We start from the raw sequence: 15,098 nt of genomic DNA, 5'->3' as shown, positions 1-15,098 counted from the left end.
CCAGCGTCATCTCTGCCAAGTTTTTGCTCAGCCGGCAGATGTCATCCCACCTCTTGTGGCAGTGTGTGTGTCATCGGTTTGAGATACCCAGAACCCGCACCTTGCATGTAATGGCCCTCCATACCACCTTATGCTGGTGGACTTTGAGCTGCATGCATGGGAGACAAGAGGAGGACATTTTAGTGACACTGGGTTATGTACCACTGTGTCTCAGTACAGGAGCATGCACACACCCAGCCCAGCTATTCAGATATGTTTTAGCAGATACAATACAGCATGACTTGTAGTACACTAGCATGAGCTTATCATACCTAGTTGCATGCAGGTATGAGGATGGACAAAATACCTGGCCATCTCATACACATGCAGAATGCCAGCACAGAAAGCAATGCGAAGAAGGTGCACATCTGTGATGCAGTTTGTGAGGGAGGAAGACATACATTACATTGGAAATGATGTGTCGGCAGACTCCCTGTGTCCAACACTGCACACCCCTCAATGTCCTTGCCCTGTGAATGGCTCACTGTGTCATGGAGGTCACATTTAGGGACATGATCTTCCAATCTCACACCCTTATCACAAGGTCTGTCTTGTGCAATCCACAGGCCTAAGATAGCTCATTGATGAATAGAGTAGCAGACAACCCATATGTCTCACTCTGTCCATTCAGTGATGGGTCCCTGTCAAATTGGGCAGTAACTGTGCAGGTCATGGGGGCTCACACTACGGTCTTATGTGAGCCATCAGAACTGTCACATGCATTTACAATATTAGAGGGCAAACAGTGCCTACACATGCAAGTCAGTACACATAATGAAGAAACTGGAAGGGGGATGTTTCAGAAGTACCACAAGCTGCTGTGTCATAGGTGAATTTCCACCAAGAGTGTCACCCTCAGGAAGTTCACTCTCGTGCATAATGCTTACATATCCATGGTGGCAACATAAATTCAAACCCACTTCCATCAGTACCCTCTGGATGAGAAGTCTTTGTAATGTCACAAATAAGCCTGGGAAAACCTCATGGACTCAAACATCCATTAGCATAGGCAGTTTCTATTCTGACTCCCACTTTCGAAACTTGAAGTGTCACTGTAAGGCTGCAAAAACACTGCATGTCCCTCCCATCCTAATATGCATCCCGGGAAATGTGTAAAATAGGCTACAACCCCCATTTTCCTGAAGTAAACATGCTAGGCAGTGTATCACACAAACCCACACTCTCAGGTACATACTGCAGCAGATCAACTTCATGTTTGCACTCCCTGCACGCCCCTTCTTTCACTCTAAAACACTTACCATGACATCAGGAGCACCATGTAGCCTCCCATACTGTGTGAGCGCCTCGTCCACCAGGACCTCCAGCTCCTCTGTTGTGTAGGGACGGGCCCTGATGTTTTCAGTCCTCACCATCCTTGGGTCCAGGAGACAGGAACAGCAGCAGGTGGTGGTGTCAGTCAGCAGTGGAAATGTGTGGCTCTCTCCCACACATATATATCTCCCTGGGGTAGTTTCAGTGGTACTAAGCTACTGCAATTGGTGTTCCAGGTCAGCTTTTTTCAAACGCGACTAATGACTGGCCCGAGGTAGCGGAGCACGCCTACCGCGATTTTCTAAATGCATTTGTCTACCGTGATTGCAGTTCCCTTTGGCTGTAAGGGTATGAGCATTGGCGTACCACAGAGCTCTTCCCTCTGCCCGACGCTGTTCAATATCTACATGGCACCCCATGCCCACGTCGCCCGACAGCACGACCTTAACATCATCTCCTACGCCGACGATCCCCATCTGATCATCTCCCTCAACCAAAGACCCTCACACCGCCAAAACCAACCTCCACAAAGGGATGAAGGACGTCGCCGAATGGATGAGGAACAGCCGACTGAAGCTGAAATCGGACAAGACGGAGGTCTTCATCCTCGGCTCCACTCCTTAAGCCTGGGACGACTCCTAGTTCCCGACAACAGTAGAAACAGTCCCTACACCCACCGACCACGCACACAACCTAGGGGTTATCCTCGACTTCACCCTCTCCATGACTAAGCAGGCCAAGCTCCTGAGATGATTGCAACGCATCCAGAACACCTCAGCACGTCTGATCCTCAACATCTCCCACCGCAGCCACGTGACACCCCACCAGGTAACCTGCACTGGTTCCCCATCAACAAGAGGAAAACCTTCAAACTCCTCATCCATGCACACAAAGCTCTCCACAAGACCAGACCAGCATACCTCAACAGATGACTCAACTTCTACACCCCCACCCACCAGCTCCGCTCCATCAGCCTTGCCCTCACCACAGTCCCCCGCATCCGAAGAACGACTGCCGGCAGCAGATCCTTCTCTCACCTCGCCGTCAAGACCTGGAACACCCTCCCCACCAACCTACGGCAGATCCAAGACCTACTAACCTTCAGAAGACTCCTCAAGACCTGGCTCTTTGATCACTAGCAGCACCCCCCCACCCAGCCCCTTGCGACCCTCACGGGTATGTAGTGCGCTTCATAAATGTCCTGATTGATTGATTGATTGGAGGTGACATACCTCAGGGGCCAGGCGGTCGCTACCTCAATCGTGCATCTTTCCATTGCATCCAATGACCTGCCCTGCAGTAGTGGAGCACGCCTACCACGATCTTCAAAATTGCATTTGTCTACCGCAATTGCGGTTCCAATTGGCTGTAAGGGCATGGGCATTGGCGGTAATACACCGCAATGGCCAGGCGGTTGCTACCGCGATTTGGCCGCTTGACATTGGTGCCTATGGCCGTGATTGTGGTGGCGGAGCACGCAAACCGCCATTTTTCTATGTGTATATCACTACCGCGATTGTGGTTCCCATTGACTGTAAGGGGATGGTCATTGGTGGTGACATACCGCAGGGGCCAGGCGGTCGCTACTGCAATTTGGCCGCTTAACATTGGTGCCTATGGACCATGATTGTGGTGGCTGTGCATGCTTATGGCACCTATGGGGAAATCATGCTGTGGCAGTGGCAATGGCCAGTTCTCAACATTGTACAGTAGACATGTTAGATCTGGGGTCTCTAGTTGGCAGAGGTAGGTACCAATGTCCAAATAGGGACCCCTGCTTCTAGCCACCATCTTGGTAGCTTGGCACGAGCAGACAGGCTTATCAAAGGCAATGTGTAAAGTATTTGTACCAACACTCAAAGTAACACAGTGAAAACACCACAAATGGACTCCACACCTGTTTGGAAAAATAAAGTATCTTTATCCAAAATAGACAAGACCAAAACGACAAAAATCCAACATGCACAATTCAAGAATATGATTTTAAAAGAGTTCTAGGGTTTGCGTCAAAATAATCCACAGTTGCGTCGCGTTTAGCCCAAAGTACCTGTAGATGCGACAAAAGTTCCAAATGGAAGCTGCAGCGTTGAAAAACAAGTGATGCGTCACTCCTGAGACTCCTGAGACCCTGGGGAGTGATGCGACAGCCCCGCTGGACGCAGCGTGCTTGTTGTGATGAATCCGGTCTGTATGGGGAGGGATGTGATACCTTGTATGGATTCCGGTGCGCAAGTTCGGTAGGAAGCGCCTCGCAAAGGCACGATGCGATGATCTTCGGGACGGCGACGATCTCAGTAGCGGCGGCGATGAGCGGTGCAGCGTCGATCTTCTCCTCTCGCGGCTCCTTGATGCGATGGCTCTGCGACGATGTTCGCAGCGACGTGATGCGGTCTGCAACAAGCGGTGCGATTATCTCACCCATCGACAACAGGCTCTGCGGCGATACTCGCAGTGACAGGAATCTTCCCGCACTGGGGCGATGCGCTCCGCAAGCGAACGAGGCGTTAGTTGTTGCAGCGGCAACAGGCACTGCAACGATCTTCGCGGTGATGGGAATTTTCTCGCACTGTCGACGATGCGCTCCACAGGAGAGCGATGCGTGAACATTTCATATCTTCTTCTTTTCTTCTTGTCCAGCTCCCCAAACTGCAGGCACAACTTCTAGAGGCCCCACAATTTGATCAAGCACTCTAGGGAGGGCAGAGCTCATACAGCAGAGTTCAGGAGGTAGCTGGGACTGAAGTCCTTTTGTTCCTGTGACTTCTTAACAGTAGGCCAGCTCTCCTCAGGCCCTTGGAGATCTCTTCAAGCAAGGGAACACAGCAACAGCACAGTCCTTCCCCACTCCTTGGCAGCAAAGCAACTGCAGGTCAGCCCACAAACACACAGCAGGACAGTCCTTCCTCTTCAGTCTTCCAGCTTTCTCCTTGGCAGAGGTTCCTTCTTGATTTCAGGATGATCTAATGTTCTGTAGTCTGGGTAGCCCTTTTTATACCAGTCTTTCCTTTGTTCTCTGGAGGCAGAGAGGCCTTGGCTTAGTCAGAAAGAGTTCTGGTCAGTCCTGGAGCACTTTGTTTTCCTGACTTCTTCTTCTTTCCTTTCAGAGAGAGGGGCAGGGTAGTCAGAAACACCCAGCAGGAGGTGCAGCCAGCATTGTGGAAGGCAATCACAGCCCTATTCAGGCCCATGTGCTATCCCCTACCACTACTCAAGATGTAGCTCTTCGGCCTAGGGCTGACTCAGCCAGCCTCCTGGGGGCTCCCCAGCCCCTGTCACTCACAAACTAGACAATCAATTCAAAAACAGGCCAAGGCACACAGGAAGGTCAGACAAGAGAACAGCTACTTTCTAAAAGTGCTGTTCTCAAACACAGGATTTAAAAAACATCCTTCCTAAAAGATGTGTTATTAAATTCTGAGTTCAGGGATACCAGACTTTACTTTTCTATCTTGCTCCTATGGGAAGATATGCAGGTAAACAGTATACACAGCATTCCCCATTATAGGCTATGGGCAAGATAGCCCTCTCAATAGTGAAAAAACGAAATTGGCAGTATTAGGGCATGTCACCTTCATCAGGACATGCCCTACCTTTCACATACACTGCACCCTGCACAGGGGGGTACCTTGGGCCTTCCATAGGGGTGTCCAATGTGTACAGAAAGGGAAGGGTTAGGCCAGGCCAGTGTGGACACTGGTCAGGCCAGCATGGCAGTTAGCATCTGCATACAGGCACTGCAGTGGCAAGCCTGAGACACCATGTTAGGTCTTATCCTGTGGGTGGCACAATCAGTGCTGCAGGCCCACTAGTAGCATTTGAGTCACCAGCCCTGGCACACTCAGTGCACTTTACTAGGGACCTACTGGTAAAACAAATACGCCAATCATGGATAACCAATCACAATAACAATTTATACAGAGAACATGTGCACTTTAGCACTGATCAGCAGTGGTAAAGTGCCCGGAGTCCTATTGCCAACAACCACATCTCAGGAAAAATAAAGGAGGAAGAAGCAAAAATGTTGGAGATAACCCTGCAAAAAGGGCCATTTCCAACAAGACACATGAATCATGCCACCAGATAGTGCTAACCAATGCTAGTGTAACATTTAGCCCACTGATGACTACACATGCTATGTCAGTGCACAGTATTACATGCATGGGCATGTACTCCCTCACATATCACTTATGATTTTGTTGTGCATGTACACAGATCGGTGGTGTTATGGACTCTCAAATATGTACACATTTCAATGTGTGAGATGGCTAAGCAACCCACAGTAATAAAGGTTTGACCACATAATGCGCCTATTTCACTGTGTAGATTGCTGAACTCGTGTTAATACTTGCTCTTTATGCACATACTGTGCTCATTGTATTGTTAATGTGTGCCCTGTCCGACTTACGCAAGAAGATGTGGCAAGTACAGCAGCTACGTAGAATCTAGCAGTGGTGCTGTCTCACACATGTGCTGTGTCAACTACTCTCAGGCTGGTGACACAAGATATTGAAATGTACCTTTTGGCATTCACATAGTCTGAATCTGTTTTGGGTATACTCACTGTGTGAATACTAGACAAGTGTACGACTAGTTTAGATCAAGGTGTCCCTACATGTAAGTTGTGCTGTGAGCTGAAGTTTGATGCCAGTCATTGTTGGCGCTGTGTCACTCAAAACATAAGATGTTGGACACATCTCATAGGGGGATTGAATTGACATGTGTCCCCTTTCATTTCACCTAGGAAGCAACCAAATGTGCATCGTCCATTCACAGTGCTGGTGGACATGGAGGATGAGGACATCATACGTAAGTTCCGTCTGGATCGACCTACTCTACAAGACCTATGTGCTCTGTTGCAGCCCTATCTGAGGTCTCGCAGAACCTATACGACTGCTTTGACACCAACATGTAAGATGATGACGGCCCTGCATTTCTTTAATACTGGTTCATTCCAGTACATGGTGTCTAGCGTAGGTAGGATGTCGCAACCTATGCTCAACATGGTGCTACGTGATGTCCTGTCTGCTATGATGACCTAAAAGAACAGATACATCAATTTCCCCGGGAGGCAGGATTTGGCAGCTGTGATGGGTAATTTTTATGACCTTGGTCGCATCCCTAATGTTGGTGCGACTGACTGCACACATGTTGGCTTGGTTCTACCACAGGCACGTGAGCACATCTACAGCAATAGAAAGCATTTCCATTCCATCAATGTGCAAGTGGTATGCAGGCGGATATGATAATCTCACATGTCTGTGCCAAATTTCCAGGATACATCCTGCAGCACAGCATCGTACCACAGCTGATGGCAAATCTGCAGTCAGAGCGTGTGTGGATTGTGGGTGAGTATTCAGAGTCGAGTAGTGTGCTGTATGTGTGACATGCTGTTCTCGGCTACTGTTTATATTACAAATTGCTCAGTGTATCTCACACCTAGGTTACTCTGCATATCCCTACTGCCCTTGGTTGCTGAGCCCACTGAGGAATCCCATGACCCCTGGTGAAGTCCCCTAGAATGATGCCTATGGGAGGACACATTGTGTGGTGGAGCGTACTTTTAGTCTACTTAAGTCACGATTTTGTTGCCTGGGCAAGACCGGAGGTGCACTGATGTACTCTCCCCAAAAGGTGTGTCAGATCATAGTGGGATGCTGCATGCTCCACAACCTGGCCTTGCGCAAAGAGATCACCCTGATCCTGGATGATGATGAGCAGCCGAAGACCCCGCCTGCAAACCCACACATGTCCAGTGATGAGGATAGTGGAGAGGAGGAAGGTGTTGACCTGTGTCACCAGCTCATCAACCGCTACTTCCATTGAAGGTGAGTGAAAACGTACAACGGTGCCGTTGTCTGCTGATTTTGTTGTTGGTGAAAAGACCTAGGGGAGCTTTGTGACTGCTGCCTGTTGTTAGCTATGTGCTGGCTGTTCATCTGTCTGAGACAGGGTAGTTATGCACAGTTCCTGGATGTCTATGTTGGTGCTGTTGCTCATTGTAATGTGGGCAGATTTGAGTATCTTGATGACAAGTGTTGTGTAATGGCTGTGATGCCATCCCCCGACAAGAGAATATTGTTCTCTTGTGTTTTCCTAGGTCCCTTCAGCCTCTCAATGCCACCCAACAATCACTGCTCCTAGTGCATTGTAATCAGAGTCAACATTGTACATCCTGTGATAAACATGGAACTGACACGAAAACATAGGTGTGTAAGGAGTGTTTATTTACAATGGCTATATGAGACAGGGAAGTGAATATTTACAAAAAGGTGAAAATGGAATCAATGAGTTGTCAGTGATGGTAGATGAGACAGTAGAGTAGTCACCACATTGATGTGTTGACACCGTCCAACAGTCGCCTACCATCAACAAGGACAGTCAACAAAGGCAATGGGAAGGTGAAGAAGGGTGCCATCAGGGATGGCTCCTTGACTGGCATTTGGCTGGTGCTTTGCCACGTGTTCCTCCCTTGGTTTTCCTTGGACGGCCCCTTGAGAGTTTGGCAGTGGGGCCTCTGCAGTAGGCTCAGCGGGGTCTGAGGACTCACCCCTCTCTCTGGCCACAGGGGAGGTGGAGGGACTATCATCCTGCGGGCCACTGGAGGTAGGTTGAGCTGTTGTTGGGGCAACAGGCCTAACTGAGCACACTGACAATCTGGACCAAGAGGTCCATGATTTGGCCTATTCGTGTGACTATGGACATCAGCAGCAGGCAGAGTTCACATGAATCTTCCAGAGCCTGGCCCGTGTGTCCCTGGGCTCGTTCATATGCCCCAAGGATTCTGGCAATGTTGGCCAGTGCTTTGGTCCCAGTGTTCGGTGGATTTTGATGCCCAGTTGCCCTCCCACTTGCCCTGCTGTCCCAGAACTGTGGCGTCATCACTCTATGCACCCACGTACTCTCCCTGACCGCCTCAGATTGTGGGGTGGTGTGGGCATCTTCGGAGGCGGGGACAGTGTTGCAGGCAGAACTGGTGGTGGTGGTGGTGGTGGAGGCTGCACAGGTCATTACAGCAGGGGTCAGCACAGTTGTTGTTGCTGGGGTGGTGGCGGTGGGGACAGTGGGGACCTGGGACCTGTTGCATCCTGGCATGCCTGATGGGCCTGCTTCTGGCTCCGCATCCAAGGAATCTAGGGATTCTGCATCTGAGAGTCCATGTTCCTGGGGGAGACTGGCTCTGCAGGTTGGTGTTGTCATCTGTAGCTGCCATTCTTGGTCACCAGTGGAACAGAAGGGGAATGGTCATTGACGTGCACCCCACATGCTTGGTGTTAGATGTTTGGATGTTACATATTATACACCACACGGATGTATGATGATGCATCGCTAACCGCCACAACGCCAGCAATGACCACGCCATTTTAACATCGCAAAAGGCATCACATCGCACGCATTCAGTGCGCATGCTGTCACCACGCTATTGTAGTGTCTCTGCCGCTTTAGGCAAATATATCGCAGTTCATCACATCGCATGCTATAAAATCGGTTTTCCGAAAGTGTTTATTATAGTATCTGGGGCGATTTGTATTGTAATCCGTTAATGTTCAGTTTCTGTACTGTATTATGAAATGGCAGCATACGCTCACCAATCGGTTACTTAAAAATTTTGTACATTTTTTTAAATAAAGGCTGTCTTTTGTTTTAATTTTTCTGAATTGCTTTATTGGGGATTAGTAACACGCAATGTTGTTCATTTGCAAAGTATTCATAAAAAGTAGGTTTACTGAGACACTATGTAAACAAGTGGTTATCACAAACGTCCTACCACACTTTCACTGAAATGCAACTCTTACATTAGGGTATAAAAGGAGGCACACTCCATTTGCAGGCCTGTTTGGACCAGTTCCCAAGACACACTCCACGTTGTGCTTACGTTTCAACTAGGACTGTGAGCAGCGGCATTCAACATAAGAAGTAAGTCCCTTTAAACCCAGTAGTGGTATGCAAGTAACGGCCCTGTAGCATTTAATGAAGGTCAATTCATGATTTCTTCTTTTTTACAGGCTGTGAATGGTATATTGTTTTGGGGGTTAAAGACGCCAAAATCTTGAGCATTGTCTTCAGCAGTGAAGCCTGTAAGTAATTAACATATACGTATCACCTATGTATTTACTATGTTTAATACTACTCGTGCCGATACCTAGCTCCTAAATCACAGCAACTACGACCTTTGCTGTTGCCGCCCCCTGCTGACGAGAACGCCGCACCACGCCACGACGCCCACGACGTCCATCGAAGCGCCGCCTCCAGGAGCCCTCGGGAGAAGCGCGGATACCGGCCGCGGAAATACGGCCGAGAACTGTGGAAATTCTGGCTTAAACTGCGCCGTAGTCTAACCCCCAGAGCGTGCACCTTCTAGGAGGTTGCTGGCAGGCGCTTGGGACCCCTGAAGCACAACAGAGTGCCCACCGGTAAATCCCCGGTGGTACCTGGCACACGCTGCTCTCTGTTTCCCGCTGGCAACCCCCTGCTTATAGAGAAAACGCAGGGGGTTAGGAACAGGAGAAGAAGCAGGAATAGGAGGGGCAGCCTGCCCAGGGAGCCCCAGGCAGCCGGAAAAGGAAAAGAAGGAGGAGATCCCACAAAAAAAAAGGAAGGGGATTTTGGAAGAAGCACACAGTGACTGGCGAGGCAGGATAAGGGCACAGCAGAGGTAAGTGTGTGGATGGCTTCCATATTTTTTAGTAAATAAAGAAGAAAAAAAGAATGTAATTTTAGTCAAAACTGAGTAAGGGGCCATAATTTAAGAACTGACCAGAGAGCAAGTGGGGAGCAAGTGGATTACCCAAAAACTTATAAAACCCCAAAAAAAGACTAATGGCTCCAAAAAGGAAGCAGAGAAATCGCAAAGAGGCCTTAGAGCAAAGCCCAGTAGGAGGAGAACCCTCTATGGAATGTAGAACCCTACAAGAAAGCCTGGAGAGCTTGGAGAGCCCCAAAGAAGTGGCAAAGAGGAAAAATAAAAAAGGCTCTAAAACTACAAAAGGAGCTGTACAAAATAATAAATGAAGCTCATCACCCTCCAAATTAATAAAGTACTTTGTAGGGAAGCACTACAAAAAAATGGTTTCTTCTACCAAGCCCATGGAAGGGAAAGAAGAGCAGCAGAATGAAAATAGTTTGCTAGAATCTAGTAAAGAAGAAGTAGAGGTATCGCAATCGAGGAACTATTCTCTATTTAGCCAAAACAAAATAATAACAGGAAGCGCGGCTCTCTTTGTCACCGAAGTTACTCTCACTATATGGTCAGGAAATGGAGGACCAGGAGGTATCTGGCCTAGCGTAAATTGACAGCGAAGGCCTGAGATGTAACCGGGACGATGTATTGGTCCCAAAGGCGCTTTGGCCACACACGAATATAATCGAAACGCATCAGCAGACCTCGAGAACAGAGAGAAGAGATAATTCTGAGAGGAACAGTTTACATGACTTTGACATCTCTGCAACTCCCTCTTCCTCAATTATGGACGTACTTTTGATGCTTCAAAAAACCCTTCAGGGGATACTAGAGGTCACAATGTTAAATAATGGGGTGTTGAAATTACAAAAGGTCCACTTGCAAAAGATAGAGGAGGAATTGCAAGGAATTAGGGGGCAAATGCCTACCATGTTGAGCCCTGTTCTAGATCCACAGGTGACTGAAAAAAACGGGGGTATAGGAATAATAGAACCGTCACACAGTGTATATGTATCCAAATGCCCAATGTTGATAAAAAGAAGAGAAGGCAATTGGAGATATAGTCAACCAAGGCTGAGCGGGCTCTTAAAAAGACAGTAATATAGAAAGAGAAAGAGAAAAGAAAAAGTAGGCAAAAAGGAAAGTAAAAAGAAAAGAGTGGAAGAATTTAATCTAAAAACAACGCCACAGGCGATGACACCTCTTCAAAAGGCGAGAGTAGTGAATATGAGAAAGGGCCAAATTATTAACAAAAGGGAAAGTGTTACCAAGAGACCCACGAAGGAGCTATTAAAACCAAAACCAGCTTTAAAATCAATGAATATGGGCAACAATATACAAAAACAGAAGCACCAAAATTATGAGAAAGTAGGACAGGGGCAAGCGAAAATGGAAGTAAACAGTAAACAAGGGGGAACTGGATGGAAGAACCTTAGAACAGATTTAGAATCCCCAAAGAAAGAAACAGAACTAGGTGATAATAGGTGGTTATATTTTGAACCGGCTCATTTAGCAAAAAAAGGGGAAAAAACAAGAAAGCTGGTACCATTTTAAATAGATCCCAACTCCTATACTCATTCGACAAAGTGTCCAAGCCTGAGGGGTATTGGAACAAAAGATCTGAGACAGGTGTGATATATAGAAAATATCCAAGGAAAGGAATTCTCAAAAGTGTCTTTTTATTCAGCTTTAGTAAGACTGGCAATTGAGAAAGCAGAGAGGGAGATACTACAGGAGGGTAAAAGGTTAGTACCCAAGAAAGAACTAGAGGTAAATATCAACCAAGATAGAGGCTTCCTAAGGTGCCATGCAGGGCTTGGCAAGAGACAGGTGAGGATACGGGAGTAGAATGAAGGGGGGTAGATAATCTGAATATAGTAGTAAATAATTCAGCCCTTGACAAATCCTGGGGTAATTGGAGCCAAAGAAATAACTCAGGTCCATCTCAGTGGCTTCAGGGAGGCATGGAAGAAGAGGGTGGACTAAGTGAGGTTGAATAGGATGATGGGGTGTTGCATAGCCTTAAGTTTATATCATGGAATATAAATGGTATTGGGGAGTTGAAAAATCAAGAAGCTATAAATAAGGTAGCAAAAAATGTGGGAATTCTGTGTCTGCAAGAAACTTGGCTATGCGATGAAACCCCAATTTTTGATGGGTTCATCCAGCTCAATCGTTCAGCTAATAAAAAAAGGTTTGGGTGCCCAGCAGGAGGAATTATGGCCCTCCTGTCTACAAAAATTGCAAAGAATGTGGTAGTAATAAATGTAAAATGTAAATGGCTACTTGCATGTAGGGCTTCCCTGCTGTTCTCAAACAAAACTTATGAGAATGTTATTGTTATAAATGTGTACATGCAATGGGGAGACACCAAGGAATATGGAACCGAAATGGAACATTTTAAAGAAGATCTTGACTCATTATGGGAAAAGTATGGGTCGGATATATTTTTTATTATGGGGGATTTTAACCACAAATTGTACCCAAAGAAGGTTGATATTTGGCATAGTGAAATCTTGGAGGTATATGGAATAAAAAATGCATGCTTTTTAGCCTGTGATCCCTCAAGCCAGGACTTGGCATTGGGAAATTATTTAGGGACTAAGGGTCTGTTCAGTTTGAATGGAAGACTTGAAAACGATAGCCCAGCACAGAAAACATTTAAAAAAGGCAATCAAAATTGTCCAATAGATTATATGTTTATGTCTGCATGGAATGTTTCCCTCATAATAGGATTTGAGGTACTCCAAATGGAAGAAAGCGATCATAACCCCCTGCAGCTGGTGCTGCAAGGGGGCATGCTGTACCCCCGAGATAAAGTGATCCCACAGCAAGTTGAGTACCCTAAAAGAGTGACCACTAGATTAACGGCCGAATATACAGAAAAATTAGAGAAGTTACAGCAGAAGATAGATTTGGGAACAATAGGGGCGAGAACAGTAGAATGGTATGAGGAAAAAATAGCCCAAGTGGTACTTTGCCTTAGAATCGGATAAACAAAAGATAAAAAAATAAGCACACTCCCATAGTAAGACAACATAAATGGTTTTCTGTGGAATGCCTAAAGAAAAAAAGAGAGATAAGAAAAATAACTAGAAGTATTAAAGTAAAAAATGACGGGATAAGACAACTCTATCTTAATAAACTGAAAAGAGAATATAAAAGGCTAATTACCACGGCTAAAAGAGAGTATAAGGATAAATGCTGGGAAAATCTTCTGGAAGCCATTGAAACTAAGAATTTACGTGAGTTTTGGAAGCTGGTAAGAACTGGGTCCGACCACATGGTGGGGGCAATGAACTGTGTGGTAGTTGAGGCAGCATGGGAGAAATATTTGAAGTATCTTTATAGCCCTCGTAGAGAACCTGACAAAGGAAGGCCTCAGCCATGGCAAGGGCTAATGGAAGAATTAAAGGCAGACTTCACAGAAAATAATGTAAGAAATACAATAGTGAACCTAAAGTTAACCAGAGCAGCAGGCCCAGATAATCTTCCTGCAATAATAATAAAAACTGAGCTAAATTGGTGGGCGAGTTTCTTTTCCCACATGTTTCTTGTGATCCTTGAGTCAGGTAACATACCTAATAATTGGAAAGGGGCAATAATAAGACCCGTGCACAAAAAGGGCAATATGAATGCACCACAAAACTATAGATTAATTATCCTATTGGATATAGGTGAAAAGGTGTTTTCAAAAATAGTGTTGCAAAGACTGAAGGACTGGGTGGAACAGTACTCGATTGTACCAGTGGAACAGGTTTTTTTTAAAGAAGGCCACTCTACGATCGATCACTGCTTCGCCCTCTGGGCAGTGGCTCGTAAGTCAGTTGAACAAAACGGTAAATTGTGCTGCTGTTTTGTAGATTTCAGAGCCGCATTTGACTGAGTTGACAGGAACTGCCTCTGGCAGACATTAATAAAGAAAAACATCCCAGAGAACTTGCTGGCCATCATAAAAGAACTACATACTGGGAACTGGGCGCAGGTAATCAGAGACACAGGAGGTTTACTGACGCCAAAAATAGCAATTGGGAATGGGCTCAAGCAGGGCTGCGTACTGGCCCCCCTGCTCTTTGCAATCTTTTTGGCGGACTTACCGGCAACTCTAGAAGTTGAGAGAAGTGCCAGTCCGAGAATGGACGGTAAGAAAGTGTCCTGTCTCCTGTATGCAGACGACCTGGTGATCATGGATCAGACTGAAATTGGTCTCCAGAGGAAGCTAGATGCTTTTAGAGAGTATTGCGAAGGGAGAATTTTAACTATAAATATGGACAAAACCAAAATCCTGTGCTTTGGGAAAAAGACAACTAGTTTTACTTGGTTCTTAGGAGACCTGCAATTGGAAACAGTCAAGGTATATCGGTACCTTGGACTGTGGTTTGATTGGTCTCTTAAATGGGGCACTCACCTAGAAGCACAGAATGCAAAAGCATTTGGACCAATCTGCGGGTTGAAAAAATTAAATTATGACTATGGAAACATGTCTCATAAACCGGTACTAAAAGCATTTAACACGATGATCCCGCCACAAGTCCTGTACGGAGCAGAAATTCTCTTTTTAAGCGGGAAACGTGACTGAGATCTAGAGGAAGGGAAGTGCTTGAAAAGATTGCTCTCCCTACCCCGTTCATCAATGATCCAGGCAGTAAGAACCGAGATAGGCTCAACTGCCTGGACCATACAGTCTCAAATGCTTTTAATCCGTTTCTGGAAACGGTTAGACACAGATTCAGTCCATAAGGTATCTCAATGGTGTAGAAAGGAGATAGAATCCAGCAGCCTAAGATGGGCTAGGGAGGCAAGAAAAAAGGTATAGTTGACTAGTGATCATCTAAGGGTGCCAATTTGCCAACTATCGTTAAAGGTAGATTTTACCAAGAGCGACCTTAGAAACCAAGGACAAGAAGTGTCTAAAAAAGCTGATTTAGAATATCTGACTAAAAAAAAATCTGTTCAATGTTTAAGAGAATCATGGCTAAAGGAAAACTGTTTTCTTTATTTGGATATCCTACCTAATCCAGGTCTCTGACAGGAGATTTTAAGATTAAGAACGGGCATTAATCCTTGGCTGATTGATGAAGAAGTAAAGGTACAAATGGTATCTAGTGAC

Source organism: Lissotriton helveticus, chromosome 3_1 (genome assembly GCF_964261635.1).
Source record: "Lissotriton helveticus chromosome 3_1, aLisHel1.1, whole genome shotgun sequence".
NCBI lineage: Eukaryota > Metazoa > Chordata > Amphibia > Caudata > Salamandridae > Lissotriton > Lissotriton helveticus.
Note: the sequence above shows the minus strand (reverse complement) of the source record.